The 7,353-nt window shown below is 36.4% G+C and overlaps 1 pseudogene; it reads left to right on the forward strand.

Moving 5' to 3' along the window:
* The first annotated feature begins 2,594 nt into the window (after window positions 1-2,594).
* On the forward strand, window positions 2,595-3,698 carry LOC140145661 (uncharacterized; annotated as a pseudogene).
* Window positions 3,699-7,353: the final 3,655 nt, after the last annotated feature.

Here is a 7,353-nt window from a genome sequence, read left to right on the forward strand (position 1 = left end):
TACCACTATAGTAGTAGGCGTAGTAGTCGCGTTATAAATTCCTCATAAACAAGTGGGACAAAAATGCTGTTTGCTTTACTACCAAATTGCACGTAGGCCTATGCACCGGCATACCCGGAGCACGTATTACACAGGTTTTACAATGTTGCTATAATATATACCAAATGACAGAACAATATTATTAATGTCATAAAATTATAACATCAGTTACGTGCTTCGTTTCGGGTATGCTGGTACCACAGTGCTGCTGCTGGTACTAATGTTTCTAAACCGTATCGTAAAGAGGAATAGCCAAGCTTTAATATAAATTTTATTCCATGGTTGTCTACAACAAAAGTTATGCTTTCGTCAAAATTCGACCTGGGGAGATTGAATAGCCACAAATTCACATTTATGACCTTATTTGATCAATAATTCAAAAAATAAGGGCAGTATCAAAAAATAAAGTGGGGGGACTTTCTATGGAATGGACTGTCTAGTGTCGCACAAAAGTCAAATTTTGGATTTTCTCTTTTCTATAGTGTGATCCAAATATTTTGAAGCAATTTTTGTTGTTGCTGTTGTTGTTGTTGTTGTAATTTTCTCCAAAATTGTTGTTTTTACACCAAATATGTGTTTATATTCCTTTACTAATTTTTCTTTCCAAAAACGTTTAATTTATTATCATAATATGTTATATCATATATTTATGGTGATCGCCTTTTAGGTATCGAACGACTTCTAATGCCGGAAGGTACAAACTTTGAATTTTTATACGCTCTCCCTTCTTGGGATTGCACTCTTTATATTCAAAAGGTACTATGAATAAATGTTCTTAATGTTGCATGAATAATTAAGAAGTTACAGACCATGTGCACGATGGATGCAACAATCTCTCAAGTCAATTTTGTTCTATACACCACCACCGATTGAAAGTTAAATAAAATTGATATTAAAGCTTAATTATTCCTCTTTATATCACTTATATCACATATAATAGCAACATCATATGGGGTACTAGAGCATGCACAAATCGTAATAATGTGTAGAATATAGAAACTCTGTGGTATCTCATATATGATAGTCATATGGTGCTTAGCCTAAGTCGCTCGGCCTATCTCGAACAAAGTCGCCATGCGTAGCTGTTGAAAAACGAGAGGATTCGCTGTACTATCACGGCAATTTTTGACACGAAGATATACATGTAGGATGATGACGATGTGCCCTGCATGTTTGTGGACCGCGCAGCTCCCATTAATTTTGACCAAAACAGAGCATATCATTTCAGTTCTAAAAGATAAAGAACCTATTGCTCATTCCTGCACAGTTCTGGTGTTTTTTTTTGGTGTTTTTTTTTGTGTGTGTTTTGTGGTGTTTTTTTTTTTTTGGGGGGTTCAAGCGGTTGTCAGAAAGCCAAGAAAAACCCTTGATTTTGACAAAAGACACCCTTTTACCGGTACGCCGACAGCTCACCAAAAGCCCCACCATCTCAAAATTCCAGGGGAGCATACGGTCACCAAAAAGTATGATATATGCCCCCACCCCGGGTTATAGGCCTTATTGTTAGATCGAAGAAGCTCATATATCTGCAGGGACCTCAGGGAAGGACTATAGGCCCTACATGTATTCATTTGGAGTACATATGTTATTTATCCTTTTTGGAATATATATTTTTTTCACTATAGTGAAAATCATAGGAAATGAATCCATGTCATATTATACTGCTGATGTTTACGCTGTGTTTGTACATTGCCTACAGGCAAAATTAGACTGTAAACACCTGTCCGTTGAAATCGTGTCTAGACACTAATCTATATTTTAATAGGCCTACATTTATTTTATAAGATACATTTATACTAAGAATTTAGATGCACCATAATAGCCAGTGTCTATGGGGTGTCAACAGATTTGCGGGCCATTTTGGGATCACTTCCGGTCTGAGACCAAATAGTTCAACATATAATGCATTATCTAGTTGTGAGGCCTGTAACAAAATAATCATTCACAGATTAATCGTATTAATACGATATTAAATAGTAATTAGTACTAGTAAAATATTTTTAAATTAATTTTAGAAGGCAACGTAGAAAGTGGAAAGCTATACCTTTATGGCGTGCTCTTTCAAATAAGCTTATGTAAATGTTTTTCGTAGGGGGGGGGGGTACCGTAAACGTTAGCCTAATGGCGCTATGGGCTCCCTTGACATAAGTGCAATTGTTTTAGACACAAACTAAAAGTGCCCTCCCATAAAAAATCTTATCATCAAAATAATAAGGGCACGGACCCTTGATTTTTGTTGGGATTTTTAGAGGAGGGAGCTCTCTATTTGTACATGAAATTTACCCCGGCAGAGGAGCCCAGGCGGTAGGCGCGCCATTAGGCGAATATGTGGACGTGATTATTGTCTGTAGGCCTAAATATTGTCTTGAGAGTTTGTTTTAGAATGCCCTGAAAAGGGTTAGACGTTTAGACACACGTGATACAAGATTGTGGCTGAGTTACACTAAAAAGCAATTATTTTAATCTCGTCAGTTTTAGAATCGAGTAAAAACACGAAAATTTTTATAAATTTGTTAAACAAGATTTGTTTTTCTTTCATTTCTCTTTGCAGAATATATTACTAAACACTAATAGCCCTCACGATGTTGACTACAATGCGGCCATACCAGACCCCTTACTTTGACGACACATCTCCGCCGATGACACTCAGTGAGCGGGAAACTTTATATGAGGAACCAAAAGTTGCCATATCTGCTTTTGCGCCACGAAATGTTCAAAAACTCGCCACAATCCGACGCTCGCGATCACGTACCGACATCCAGATCACTCATAAACTTCGGACGTTTGTTCCAGAATCGATCAAACCAAAAACCTAGTGATCCAAGTTTTAAATTATAATAAAGTGGCCGCAGACGACCACCTTTCCTGCCAAGATGGGACCCAGAATACAAATAGCAATGTCTGGAAGAATTTCAGCAAAGCGCCAAAGGTGAGAAAACCAGTCCCCGTAGTCAATCAGTTCAAGAACTTGTCGCCGATATGTATCCAGTTAAAATCCCATCTCATTCTGAAATGAAAGACTACACTTTTAGTAAATTTTTGAGCGAGCTACCGATTATCAAAGATCAAAAAGAGAAGAACTCTCACGTTAGCCTACCCTCTGAACGAGAATTACAAGATTTTAATCAGCTCAGACTGCGAAGTGAAATGCGTGTCCCGCTGATGAGCGATGAAGGATAGAAAATACTCCCCTGCCCGTTGGTTTCAAAAAGTTCAAGCCGCGGAATTTTTAGGTTCGATTCACCGGAACAGACAACAAGCCAGTCATTGCGTTTAAAGACGGAGTTGGAGAGAGACTGTGGAGAGGAGTGTATTAGGGTACATTGTCGGACGAGTCCAATAACAAGACTTTGGAAGTTATCTTATAAGGATAATCACCCGGAATATGATAAGGTTGTTGTTGAAAAGGAGGAGCGCTGAAAATGGGCACAGACTCGACACTCACAAATAAAACCAAACAGAAGTGTTGTTTAAATAACATAAGACACAGCATGCACAGTGTGCTTTCATTCAAAAATATGAAAGTCAAACTCAAAGTGGATATAGTCCAACCATGGAAGTAGTATGAATCCGTACTTCCATAGTCTACCGAAACGTTAAAATTATCTTCTAAAGACAATCATCCTCAAGGTAGTCCATGAGGAGCGCCGAAAATTGCAAACTTATATTTATAAACTCCTCAAAAAAAGGTTTTTTAGGCATCTGTATCTCCACTTATTTGTGACATATTCATATCGTGTTGCATATCACTGGATAACTACTTCACTTTACAATGACACCCCATTTTGAAACAACAATATTTTTCACGGTTGAGCACGCCTTGTGAATGTAGTGTTCAAATAAATTTTGCCAAATTGACCATTATTCTGTGCTCAAACAAAGCTATCCGGGCTAACCTCAATTTATTTATTACATCATATTTACCCAGGTAACCTGATCAGCAAAAAATCAATAGCGGTGGAAAACCATAGGCAGTCACAATAGTCAGGCACCATTAGGCACCTTTTTCCTCATGCTGCCTCACCGACCTGGTTACACGTTACTGTGGGATGGAATTCCATTCTTCAACAAGGATTCGTCGCAGGTCATTCAATGTGGTTGCATATGGGCTTCTCTGGCACGCACAGCACGATCAAGCTGGTCCCACAAGTCTTCAATCGGATGGCGGTCTGGCCCCCGGGTTTGGCCTGATGGCAGGCCATTTTGACTCTACTCCCATATTCTCTAGGTAAATCGTTGACTCACTGTGGCTATGTGGGGTGAGCGGTGTCATCTTGGAGGATTGCATTATTAGGTCCTCAGATTGTGAAGTTATGAGATTGCAGCTTGCTGCACAGAATAATGGTCAATTTGGCAAATTCATTTTGAGAGCCCACTGCAATCACAAGGCATGTACTCAGCCGTGAAGAATGTTATTGTTTCAAATGGGGTGTCATTGTAAAGGGAGTATTGTAGCTATTATCAGTGATATGCAACATAATACAACATGTCACAAATAATTTGAGATATAGGTGCTTGAAAAAACTTTCCAAACTTTTGTTGAGGAGTTTAAATAAACAAAACAGTTAAAAGCTCAAATTAATACAACAATATTATTTTATATGATAAATATTACAAAATGTGCTTTCATTCAAAAAAACATTAATATGAAGTATATAAGAAAATAAAGCTAGGAATTTGCTTAAATCTTCGACGATGATCTTCAGGTGATATGTTCGCCAGTTGGTTTCTACCATTGTGTCACTTTTTTCGATTATGGACACACAGGACAAGTCCAACAAGACTTTGGAAGTTAAGTTTACAGACAATCATTTAAAGGTCAATCATCATGAATATATAGATGTGTCATGCCAAAAAGCGAGACACTTTTGCAGGTTACTAATTTTGAGGTTTTTACATATCTTAAATATAGAGATATTTTGTCTTCCACAACGCCGTTTTCCCAATGAAATCGGACATTCCTAAGCGAAGATATTGAGTTCGTAAGTTAAGTGTAGCATTATAAAATTGGAAATTGAGATGCCGGCCATTAAAAAATATTATTGACGAATGTTGAGAGTAGGAATTACCTTGAAAAGTATCTCAAAATACAAGATGCCAGTTATATTACGGTCTTAAGCTATCAGGCAATATTTTAAACATCAATAACATCACAAATTTGCAACAAACTCAAATTATGAAAAAAAAATCATCCCCAGGTCAGATTTTGGCTATTTCTCCATTTGGCGACGAAAAAGAAAACCCTCTACGGGCCCGACCGACCCAGATTTTGAAATTTCAAATTGGGAAGAAATTTTCCTGTACAAATGAATGCCGGCCCAAATTTTGGGAACAAAATTTCTTTTTTCCCAAATTGCAAATTAGTTACAGATTTTGGTGATTTTTTGGGTCATTTCCAAAAAAATAGATAAATAAATAAATAAGAATAAATGCCGACCGACCGACCGAACCGACTTGAAAGGTCCGTCTGTCCGTAGAACAGGGTTTCTTTTTTTCGTCGCCATTTCGATCCTGCCTAAAGTGTCTCCTTTCAATATACCATGTCACAATTAAGCAAAAGTTTTGTTAAATTTATTGTCTTCTATTTTTATATGATAAAATAATAAAAGAGTCACTATTTTGATTCAACAAGACTTTGATATGTTTACATGTATATAATTTTAGACGGCATAAATATCAAATATTGTTGCTGAAAAGGAGAAGCGTCGAAAGAGGGCAAAGAGTGACTCGGCATTTACACGTAAAAGTAAGCCACCAATTTGTTTTTGTTGAAATAAAAGCATGTCATTATTTTTTATTTAAAACATAAACAATTATGCGGTTCATCCAAAAACATCAAAAGTCACCGTGAATCGTTAAGCAAGATTTTGGACGATCAGAGACAATCATTATGAATAATTATAACACGGTTGGTCGCTACGGAAGCGTCTAAGTGCCACGACTTGGCAAGATAATTATCCGTTTTTTGCTAAGTTGAATTGGCATGATAATTTATTTCGTCAAGACAACATCCATTTTTTGGTATGTCGACTTGGCATGGTAATTTATCTTGCCATGTCGACTTACCTGTTTTGGTAAGTTGTCTTGGCGAGCTAAATTATATCATCATGTTGACATAATGTTGATAAAAAGTCGACATGGCAAGATGATTCGTGTGGCACTTAGAGCGCTTCCGTAGGTCGCAGAGTCACTCGACATTTACACATGAATGAACCAACTAGATATTTTGTTTAAATAAAATTGTCTTTTATTTTGTATGATAAAATGTTTTAAAAAGTGTTTTCAATTCAAACATGACATGGGCGGTTTATTCAAGAAAAACTTTGGATGTTATTATTTAGAGGACAATCTCGATACCGTATTTCTTAATTCAGATATAACTTTTGAAAACAGATGTCTAGGAAGTTTGGATATCACACTTATAAAGCATCTTTAATCATTAGAGCGGCCTATATCTACCAGAATAATTAAATAATAAAAGCCTTCTCCTCTTTTCAGGCATTACTTTATACGCTAATAAATATGGGTATTTACACCTATTTTTTCGACAAAAATAAAAAGCCTCTCATCCCTTTTTTAAAACCCGGACGAGAAACATGTTTTTATTTTTACTCGGCCTTACCGTCACGCTTTTGGCGTGATAGGCCTAGAAAAGCAAACAGAGGAGAACACCTAGAAGAGAAACTACGGGAATTTAGCAGTATGCAGACTTTTTATTAGACGTAAAATATTTTATGTAACATATCTACGTTATTTAATCTAGTCCCATTCTATTTCAGTAATGTTTAGTTCAACGAATGTTTGATGCATGCCGCAAATCGATAATATATTTCTACCAGATATTATTATTCGTAACATAATATTATCGATTTTACGTCATCAAACATTCGTTAGAACTTAAACATTACTGGAAATAGAATGGCAATAGATTAAATAACGTAGATATGTCATATACAATATTAAAGTTGAATACTCGGAGTCTGCATTCTGCTTACAGTCTGCATCAATACATGAATAGCTTTACTTGTGACAGCCCCTTCAGTGCTCCAGTCTCGTCATTAATACGTTTTCTCTCCAGTATTTTAAGAAACATCTTCATTTTGTGTTTTTGTTATTCTTTATATCAATGCACAAAAAGGTACTCAAATTGACATTAAATCTCTTAACGTCACGTCGACGATTTGTCGGAATCGCTGATATCTATGACAAGACAAAGTGCAGCATCTTGAAAGTGTTAGTAATTCCTTATAATTATTGCTGAAATTTCTTTTCGAAATGTATTACTTATTACTTAATCGACCAAATTCCGTTGTA

Source organism: Amphiura filiformis, unplaced genomic scaffold (assembly GCF_039555335.1).
Source record: "Amphiura filiformis unplaced genomic scaffold, Afil_fr2py scaffold_532, whole genome shotgun sequence".
Lineage (NCBI taxonomy): Eukaryota > Metazoa > Echinodermata > Ophiuroidea > Amphilepidida > Amphiuridae > Amphiura > Amphiura filiformis.